We start from the raw sequence: 11,636 nt of genomic DNA, 5'->3' as shown, positions 1-11,636 counted from the left end.
TTATTAAATTTTAAAAAATATGTTGGTAAAAATATAATTTAATCAATAAAAAAATAATTTATTAAAGAATATTTTGATAAACAAAATTTAGGCTTTTTTACTTAAATAAATGAAACAGAAACTAACTTTACTAGATTCTCCTAAAACAAATTTCCAAATGTGTTTTCTTTTTCTAATATTATGTAAATCGTCCTAGCTAGGGTGATAAGGGTTATGGAATATGTTAAACATGTCATTCTAGGATGATTTATTTATGTATTGCCTAGGAGAAATATGTGTAAATCATCACAGGACTGAGAGGGTTAAATTTAGACATAAATCGCCCCTCTCTGTCATGATTCACGTGAAATTGGGTTAAAGCACAAAAGCCTGCCATAATTCACGTTCAAAAGTGTAACCTGGGTAGTCTGGTACGATTTATGATCTTTTTGAAGATCCTTAAAGTCCAAAGACGATTAATGCTTGAAGAGTTATCCTAAGGTGGCTGCAACGAGTTATTGCTTGAGTCTTCCCTTAACACACAGCGACGACTTACGTTGGTGTAGGAGGAGTCACCATATTTAGCCAGCTTTGAAAGAGAAGGGTTGGGAGGAAGACAGCCCACACTGTGGAGGAGGTGGCAGTGAGCGAAGGCTTTGGACGTTCACTGACGACGGTCCAAATCCACCATTGTCCAGCATAGTGAGACACAAAGGGTGGGTTGTGCAGTGGAGTAGGAGGAATTTAGGAAGGATGGCGGGCAACCACGGAGATATGTACCGCCTTAATGGTATTGCGCATCTTGCTGGATTTATCGACAAAGAGGTCAGTCATCGAAATGTAAATTTAGTTGAGTTGGTTGATGTCATGGCTATTTTACTGATATGTTGATGAATATTAGTTTGAATAAGCATATTAGAACATTTTTTAATAAGAATTTTGTGAATTTTTACTACGTTGCATGTGAATCGTGGCAAGCCTATTAGGTTTGGCAAAGATAACATAAATTGCGCCATAATTGTTAGGGTTCTAGAAACACATTAATCGTGATAGACCTTAGTGGTTTAACTCAAAATCACGTAAATCCTACCAGGGTGGCACGATTATTTATACTCAAGTTGTAACCATGGACACCCGGACATGATTTATGGCTATTTCGAATTAGGCAATATATAAATAAATCGTCCTAAAGTGCCATGTTTAACATATTTCATAATTCTTATCACTCTAGGACGATTTAGATAATATTAGAAAGAGAAAAAACACGTTTGGAAAATTGTTTTAGAAGAATCCAGTAAATTTGATTTCTGTTCCATTTATTTAAGTAAAAAAGTCCAAAATTTAATGACAAAAAAATAAAATTTTTATTAAAGGGTATTTTTTAAAAAGACAATTTTTTTTATAAAAAATAGATAAAATTAGCCTTAATTAACAAAATTTAAATGGATTAAAGAGAAATTTTTTTAAAAATTATAAAAAAGAAATGTACATTTTACAAATAGAAGAGATGAGAATGTCATTTTAACGAAAAAAAAATGAAATTTTCTCTTTTAAAAACCATAAGACTTAATAGAACACATATTTAATCACCATATATCAAGAATTTTATTGTGAACCACAAGCTGATTATTGATTAGGCATGTATAATAATCATTATGTAGTTTTATCTAACAACAAAGCTTTTATGATATTTTATTGTCATGTGGAAGCTACGTGAAGATTTTTTAAAACAAGGGACTCCTTCGCACAACAGATTTTTGAGGAAGAAGAAATGAATAAAAAAAAAATATATTACATGGCTATCAAATATTTTTAAGTATCATTTTTGTCCCAACGTTTGGGGTAAATCCTAAAATTGTCCTTAACGTTTCAATCGTCCTATTTAAGTCCTTAACGTTTCAAAACTGACTCAATGTTGTCCTGCCGTTAGGGATCCATTAACAGAATTGACGGCGGGACAAAATTGAAACGATTTTGAAACGTTAGGGACTTAAATAGGACAAAAACGTTGGAGACAAAAATGATATATAAAAATAAATTTTAATTTTATCCTTCAATAATATCAATTTTTTACTATACATAGTATTCAATTATTTTTTAATCACATCTAAGTAAATTACACTTAATCATATTACTTTCATTTTAGATAATAATTTTTTTTATAGTTTTACTCTTAAAAATGTTTAGTTATCATAAAATATTTGTAGAATGACTAGTATATAAACTTGCAGAAAAGAAAAAAATAATATGTATACAATAAAATATAAATTATACCTTTTGTCTCTAATGTATCAAAATTCTTTAAAATTATAAGAAAATAAATTTATTTAAAATGAAAATAATGTGATTAAGTATAATTTATTTAGATGTAATTAAAAAATAATTGAATACTATGTACAGTAAAAAATTAATATTATTGAAAGATAAAATTAAATTAAAATTTATTTTTATGTATCGTTTTTGTCCCTAACGTTTTTGTTCTATTTAAGTCCCTAACGTTTTAAAAGCGTCTCAATTTTGTCCCGCCGTTAATTCTGTTAACGGATCCCTAATGGCAGGACAACATTGAGTCAGTTTTGAAACGTTAGGGACTTAAATAGGACGATTGAAACGTTAGGGACAACTTTGAGACTTACCCCAAACGTTGGGGACAAAAACGATAATTTACTCTATTTTTATTTTTAGTTTGTATTTGGTCAGTAATAATGTATACATATATTTATAAAAATTTTATATACAAAAAATATATAATTTGTATATATATTTATCAAAATTTATATACATAAATTAATATAATTTATATTTATATTTTTTAAAATTTATATACATGAATTAACAAAATTTATTTATAAAAAATAATTTAATATTTATATAATTTAAATAATAACTAAAATTACTAAAAATTTTTCACTCAAAAATTTCTCCAAAACTAACATTAATGATGAGAATGATACAATTCATGTATATATATTACAGGCAGAATTTTATTAGGAACCAATAAAATATTTATACAATAAATTATTAATTATTATTTAATTTTGATTATAAAAATATTCTTATTGTACATATTATATATCAATTACATTGGTTGCTCGTATTTTTCCTTACGAAAAGTAAGTTATAACTGCTTTTAAATCCGTTATAACAACTTTCTAAATAAAGTTTGTTTGACTAATTACACTAGTAAGGTTACTTTCTTGATATTTCCGTCGAATCTGAACCACGAATTGTTTCGAAATCAGGGTTTGAATCTATATTTCTGAAACAAAAGCAGTGACGGTAACTTGGTTAATGAGTATTAAATTTTGGTTAAAAATATATTTCTATAAAAGATAATTAGAAGCTTATTTATCTTTTACTTTATATTTAAAGATGAAAATTTTAATATCTATTTGGCGGTAACTTTTTGTTATTGTTCTTTTGATTTTAAATAAGTATTTATTTATTATCGTTACGCACATATATTACCAAAATAATTAAAAATATAGATAAATATAAGTGATGATCATCCAAAATTATTCATATTTTTTATACTCTAAAACAGAGGTAAATATTAAATTGGTACTTAAAAGATTTTAGTACTAATAAAATGGTACCTGATTTTTGTTATTGATAAAATAATTTTTGAAATATTTTAAAATTTGACAAAATCACTTAACCGTAAAAGAATAACGTCATAGTGAACAGAAAATATTGATGTAACCGTCCAAAAAGAGTTTCCATGATGACAGAAAGCTTCACCGAGTTTCTGGTTTGCCATGATAGAAGAGGACACAGCGGCGAGGTATTGCCATAGCGGAAGGAACGCGAAGGGACGCAACATCATGTTAAAGAAGAAGAAGCAGAAAACACGAGAATGTGGCGAGGTACTGTCCTAGCGGAAGGGGACGCAGCGGCCTGCCATGGTGGTCTGGCAGAAAGGGATGCAGCGGCGTGTTGAAGAAGAAGCGACGAACACGAAGAATGCGACGAGGTTCAGCGGCGTGTAGGGGTAGAGTTTAGTTGAGACATTGGGGCCATGACCCCAAACTTTTTATAAAAAAATTAGTAGTACTTTATCAAAAAATAAAAAATAGTTCAGTTGGCTCAAATACATCTCTTACTTTTATTGCACAATAAGTTTTAGTTTTAACTTTTAAACATTAAAAACATGTTGAATTTGGACTGATATGGGTTGACCTTTGTTGACTTTCACAACACATCAAAATTAAAAGATAAAATCAAATCAAATAAAAAAAGTTATCTAACAGACAAATGTAAGAATAAAAAAAATCATCTAACAATCAAATCAAATAAAAAAATAGCTTTTCAATTCGCATTTCGCAGTTCTTTATTTAACAAGTAACACTCCTTCTATCTTTGAGTTCAAATATAAAAAATTAGGTAATTTTTATTTATTTAATTTAATACTATTTTATATTTTATTGTTTATTTAATTTAATTTTTTATATGATAAAAAATATTAGAATATTTAATAAGTATTGATATTATTGTATTTGTATAAATTGATAAAAAATTCAATAAATATTATAAATTGCTGAAAAGTTTAGTTCTAATTCAATTATTGAAGATTTTAAGTTACTAAAGACCCAAAGAGTACCATTATAAATTATTTTATATTTTTTATCTGTAGAATTTATTTATTATCTTATTAGTAACAAACTTAAAGAATAATTATATTTATAAATTTTATTTTTAATATAAATATTATTATTAAATTTTTATGTTAAATTCCTCCCCCTTCAAAATTTTGTTTCAAAACTCTGTCACTGGCGGCATGCCGGCCTTTTTCTTCAACTACCATAGCAGAAGGGGATGCGTCTTGAAGGAGAAGAAGAAGAGAACACCAAGAAAAAGGTCACTGGAAACGTCGCCGGGGTTTTATGCCATCATCGGATCTCTCTACCGACGTCATCCTTTCACAGTTGAGTGATTTTATCAAATTTTAAAATTTTTTGGTGGTTATTTTGTCAATAACAAAAATAAAGAACCATTTTATTAGCGTCAGAATCTTTTGAGTACTGATTTAGTATTTACCTCTTCCAAAATAATACTCCAGTCATAATATAAATTATGAAAATGACTTAAAAATTTTTTTTTTAAATATATAATAACTATTTATGTGTCTTTTTCTATTAATTTAAATTTTTGAAAAAAATAATTTTATGACATGTTATCAACTTTTATAATAAAAAAGTATAAAATTTAATTCTTCTTATCTCTTAAAAGAAAAAAAAGTATAAACAAATTAAAAAAAAAACTTATACAAAAAATTTAAAGAAACAAAAAAAACCTCTTATTTAAAAAGATGGATTAAAGATATTACAATTATATACTTCATTATTCTATAGACTTAAATTTTTTGAAAATCTAAGATACTCTCTCCTTTTCTCCTTTAGTTTATAAAGGAACTAGTAGAAGATTGTGTTATTATTAATTTATCATGGCTATCTTAGCCTTTTCCAGATAGACAATTATATGTCAAAAATGAATTATCATATGTTCTTGATACCAATTTAGTGTGTTTCTAAAATATCTGCCAAAAAAAACAAAGTAAAAAATAAACACGAAATTAAAGTCCATATACAAATTAAATGCATTGCTCCATGTAAGGCCCACATCGGTTGGAGAGGGGAACGAAGCATGTCTTATAAGGGTGTGGATACCTCTCTCTAGCATGACGCGTTTTGACGAGTGAGTGTGGAGAGCTTTGGCCATCATTCCTATCGTCAAAGGCAAAACCGTGAGGCTTTGTGTGCCAAAGCGGACAATATCATGCTAGCGAGTGGTTTGGCTGTTACATTCCATCTATAAATACTTAGAGCTTTAAGTTCATTAGATCAGAGAAATGAAAGAAAGAAAGCCACACTCCAACAGTACTAGTTATTCCATATCCAGCTCAGGGGCATGTAAACCCCATGATGAGCTTTTCACATAAGCTGGTTCATCATGGATGCAATATCATCTTTGTCAACTCAGACTTCAACCATAAGAGAGTCGTCAGATCCATGGACAACAACAATGGATCATCTTCAAGTAAACAGAAAGATCGATATGTTCAAGTGTTGAGAAGATCAAAGACTTAAATATATTTTCAAATTTTTAGAGACTTAAATTTTCGCAAACTAAAAAGTCAAGCATCTATTTATTATTTTCTTAAATTTTAATTTACTTAATTTAATTTTTGAACTTAATTTTCGTGACTCGTATTAGTCCCATATTTTTATCGTAGAATATTAATGACGTGTTAAAATAAATTGATGACTGTATTGCTAGACTTCATAACGACTACCTGACATGACAAATAAATTTTTTTACCTTAATTTGTTCCCTAAAAAAAATCTAGTGAAGTAAGTAACTTTCAGTTCATCTTAGCACGTCATTAACAATTCTATGACAAAAATAAAATTAAGAAATAACCTGAGTTATGAATGCTAAATTGGAGACCAAATTAAGTAAATCAAAATTTAGATAACCAAATTGAGGTGCAATCGCATAAGTGTAATTTTAGAGACCAATATAAATATTAACTCATGTGGTTAATGATTTTGATCCCATTTTCATTTAACAGTGTAAAAAATGTTATCCATAACAATTGGAAATCAACTCAATTTTTTTTAATTTAAAATTTATTTATTTTGTGTCTTAAAAATATATGTTAAGATTATAAATTAAAATTTTTTTTATTAAAAATACAAAAATTTAAATTTTTAATGTATTTATTTTATATTTATTAAAAAAATAAAACTTTTTATTAATAATAATCTTACGAGTAAAGTATCGTTTTTGTCCCCAACGTTTGGGGTAAGTCCTATTTGTGTCCCTAACGTTTAAATCGTCCTATTTGTATTCTTAACATTTATAAAAGTGATTCAATGTTATCCTACTATCAATTATACTAACAAATCAGATTATATTTTTCAATTATTCTCACTTGGATGTATTCATTCTCAATTAGGTCTCACTTGGATGTGGTCGATTTTAATATTATACCCACTATTTGTATTTAGATTCAATTATGTCCTTAGAAAAGTGAATTATATAAATGTTGTAGGAATTAGTTTTAACATTTGATGAGCTATTTTTCGGAGTAGATCATCGATTCTATCCCAAAGATTTATATTCTAATTTCAATAAGAGGTTTTTAAAACTCAAAATAAAGCGCTCATGATATGTAATTGACGACAGGATAACATTGAATCACTTTTACAAACGTTAGGGATACAAATAGAACGATTTAAACGTTAGGAACACAAATAGAATTTACCCAAACGTTGGGAACAAAAACGATACTTTACTCTAATCTTATCATGTACTTTAAAGACACATTTTAGCTAAATTCTTTAAATTATAATATTTTAAAATTAAGATGATATTTCTAATTTAAAAATAATAACAAGTATTCTTGGACTCAAATTGCTTTCAATCGTACTAGTGTAGATAAAAAATCAGATTTTAAATCAATTACTCATATAAAATACATATTAAAAATAAAATACACATTAAAAATAAGTTAAATATTATCTATATTTTTTATTGCCTATATATCAAACACGTCATTTTTTTTTATTCTAATTTTTTACAATTGCAGGGTCACCAACATCAACAACAAAGACCTTTTGGTTATCCTCTTGTATTCCAGCAATGGACATCAGAGTCATATGGTGGTTAAATTTGTTTGACTCTTTAGTTCAAGAGAGATTGTTTGAGTATGTGTTGCACTGCCTCCGAGATTCAGATAATGTAACTGACTGGTGGTTGTGCAATAGTACATATGAACTTGAACCACAAGCATTTTCTTGTATGCCAAATTTATTGCCAGTAGGCCCATTATTCCGAATCTGTGATGATAATAATAAAAGTGTAGCTCCAAGATCCTTGGGACAATTCTGGGAAGAAGATTTGTCATGCATGAATTGGCTTGATCAACAACAAAACAATTCTGTTGTGTACGTAGCATTTGGTAGTATTGCTCTTTTCGACTAAAAACAATTTACTGAGCTAGCTTTTGGGCTCGAGCTGATGAACAGACCCTTCCTTTGGGTTGTTCGTCAAGATCCCAATTGCGAAAATAAGATATATTTTCCGGACGAATTTAAGGGGAATCGAGGTAAAATAGTTGGATGGGCTCCTCAACAGAAGGTGCTAAGCCACCCTGCCATAGCTTGTTTTGTAAGTCATTGTGGTTGGAATTCAACTTTGGAAGGTTTGACTAATGGAGTTCGCTTTTTGTGTTGGCCCTATTTTGCTGACCAATTTTTCAATCAAAGATACATTTGTGATGTATTAAAGGTTGGATTGGGATTTGATTTGGATGAAAATGGATTAATCTCACGTGGTGAGATTAAAGCCAAAGTGGATCAGCTGCTTGGTGATGAGAACACAACACCAAGGTCTCATAAGCTCATGGAGAAGTTAAAGCACAACATTGGAGAAAAAGGTGCTTCTTCAAGGAACTTAAACAGGTTTCTTACTTGGTTGAAACATTGAATTGCTTACTTATCAACAAATAAGAATTAGGGTGAACAGAAACAGAGCACGTTGTTACGTCACGTTTTTAAAGATTGGTGAATTTAAATATTGTTAACCAAGTTGGGTTGGTCTAGTGGTTAGCTCACTAGTCCGCTTAAGCAAGTGTCGGGGGTTCGAATCCCGCCTTGTGCATGCAGCAACCCATTGGCCAGCGGCAAACCCTTAAATGGAGCTCAGTACCGCGACGGATTAGTCCTTGACCTGCCGGGTTGGGGGATACCGTGGGAAACCAAAAAAAGAATTTAAATATTGTTGTATCGAATGATATATTTGTGTATGTGTAATTCTACTTATATTAATCGAATAAGCAAGTTTAGGTTGTGAAAAATTTTACAATATACTTATGCTAAGTAATTAGACATATTTTATTATTCTGCTAATAACTCATGTTTTTCATGTTCTTGCATTGAGACACAATCAATCTCTTAGGTTCATCTTATTGCCTTATTTAGGGCTACAACAACCAAAATATATTATTAGGCTTGGATTAAGTTTTTCCAAAGGAAAAAAATTGGTAAAGTGAGAATTTAATTATCTTTAAATTAAAATAATGACATTCACACATGATAAAAATTATAAATTTAATACTAATTAATCTATTATAATTTTTTTTCACTTTAGAATATTTATTTTTCATTAGACTCTCAAGAGAATTGAAATATATAATTTTTAAAAGGAAAGATGAACAAAAAACAGGGATATAATGATGATGTATATGAGCTGAATAGTAAAAATCAAAAAAGAATTTAAGGCAACTTAATAAAGAAGAAAATACAGTAAAGCAAAATTGAAATTATAAAGAATATGTATTATACCTCATCCTTTTGAAAGTAACATGACTTCTTATTTATAACATGGCTCATATTAACAGAGTCTTATTTTTCTTGACCTGCATTAGTACTATTAATTAAATTTGTTTTAGTGTCTACTACATCTTTTACACTCCTTTTCCTTTAAATTTATGATTGGTCTTGGTCCACTCTAAGTTTATACTTGAGTTTATCAAAGGTTGCTACTGACAAGGGTTTGGTCAATATATCAGCAATTTGCTCTTGACATGGGATATGGACCACATGTAGTTAATTGCTTTTGATCTTGTCTCGAACAAACTGTATATCAAGTTGGAAGTGCTTAGTTTTGTCATGTAATACTGGATTGGAGACAAGCATTACAGTGTTTAAGTTGTCACAGAAAATGGTTGGAGATATCTGAAATTGAACTTTTAATGTGAACAAGTTCCTTATCCAAACTGTCTCTGCTATACACACTGCAAAATTTCGAAATTCAGCCTCTGTCGAGCTCCTACTGACAGTGATTTGCTTCCTACAACATCAAGATACAAGATTAGAACCTAAAAAAAAAATTGAAAAACCCAGTGACTAACCTGCGGTCTTCAAGGTCTAATGCCCAATCAGCATCAGCAAATTTATACAATCTGAAGTCTATATTCTTATGAAAGAGTAACCCTTGTTGCTTAGTGCCTTGAAGATACCGAAAAACTCTCTTTAGAGCTTTCCATTGTGCAAGCAAGGGTTTATGCATACTCACAACGAAGAAAACATCCAATCTGGTTATTGTGAGATAATGAAAACATCCAACAATAAATCTATATAATTTTAGATCCTCAAATTCTTCTGAACCTATAGTCAACAGCTGAAGAGATGATATCATGGGAGTTAGCATTGAACTTGCCTCGTGTTTAATTTTTTTAGAGTAAATCATTCACATATTTTGTTTGAGATAAATGAATATGTTCTGCAGTAGTTCTTCTAATTTCAACATCTAAAAAATAACTCAGTTCACCTAGATTCTTTAATAAAAAAATTATATTTAAAATTTTAATCATTAAGTCAACTTGAGCTGGATCACTCCCTATAATAATGATGTCATTTACATAGCATAGAAGATATATAATATGGTTAGAAGTGTATTTCAAAATACAAAGGTATCTGATTTTGAGTGGTACGGTAAATTCAAATGTTTTTAGAGTTTTGTTCAACTTTAGAAACTATTCTCATAGTGCTTGCTTCAGACCATATAGGGACCGATTTAATTTGCACACTAAAATTTTAAAATTGACTTCAAAACCTCTAGGCTGTTGCATATAAATAATTTGAGATAACATTCAAAAATATGTTATTAAAATCAAATTGTTGAATAACCCAATTTTTGGATAAAGCTAAGCTTAACACAATTCTTACCGTAGTAGGCCTAATCACTAGACTAAAAATCTAGTCAAAATCAAAACCTTCACTTTGTCTAAAGCTTTGTGTAACTAATCGTGCTTTGTATTTTTGCATAAATCCATCAAGATTCTTTTTAATAGTAAAAATTCATTTAGAGCCTATTATTTTAATATGAGGTGGTGACAATACTAGGTTTCAGGTATTAATTCTCATAAGGGTATTATATTTTTCTTTTATATAGTCTCATACCAGTGTAGTATAATGAGAGCAGTAGGCAGTAGCTACATTTTTTTATAGTTTCTCTTCAGATTTTTTATCACTATGTTTAGCTAGAAAAATTTTGGGTTTACACTGCCTATCTTAAATTTGGTGTTCATAGAGTAGCCATTAGTATTTGGTAAAATGGGGGCATATTATGGTGCACTTTGACTATGCTGTGAATTATTACAGGATAACGGACTCTCTATAGCAAAGCCAGAAATAGGAATTTCATGATACATATAATCAACTATTATAGTCATTCTTACAGTAATACAAATAGTTTCATATATTCATAATAATCATAATCAAATTTTATAAGCAATATAATAAAAATAAATTCATATTTATAATCAAACATAATCAAATTTTATAATAATATAATTAAATTAAATTTATAATTAAATTATAAATAAAAAAAATACAACAATTATTTTTTTATATTCATAAAACGTTGGTTATTCTAATATAAAAAAAATTGATTACACTATTGTGAACAACTTGATTATTTTTGTCATGAAATAATTTTTCTTAAAATTTAAGTTAATAAAAAAAGACACATAAATAATTATATTTTTAATAATAATTTTAATATAATTAAATTATTCTGTTGAAAAACTATGTTATATAATAAAAATAATAAAAATAAAATATATATTTTATCTCAAAAATTTTAAAAAT

General features: G+C 28.4%; 1 pseudogene; it reads left to right on the top strand.

Annotated features, from left to right (window-relative positions):
• Window positions 1–732: 732 nt before the first annotated feature.
• Window positions 733–8,510, top strand: LOC107621390 (UDP-glycosyltransferase 83A1 pseudogene; annotated as a pseudogene).
• Window positions 8,511–11,636: the final 3,126 nt, after the last annotated feature.

Source organism: Arachis ipaensis, chromosome B10 (assembly GCF_059453495.1).
Source record: "Arachis ipaensis isolate K30076 ecotype BB chromosome B10, ASM5945349v1, whole genome shotgun sequence".
NCBI classification, from domain to species: Eukaryota; Viridiplantae; Streptophyta; class Magnoliopsida; order Fabales; family Fabaceae; genus Arachis; species Arachis ipaensis.
Note: the sequence above shows the minus strand (reverse complement) of the source record. Positions and strands in the feature narration are given on the sequence as shown.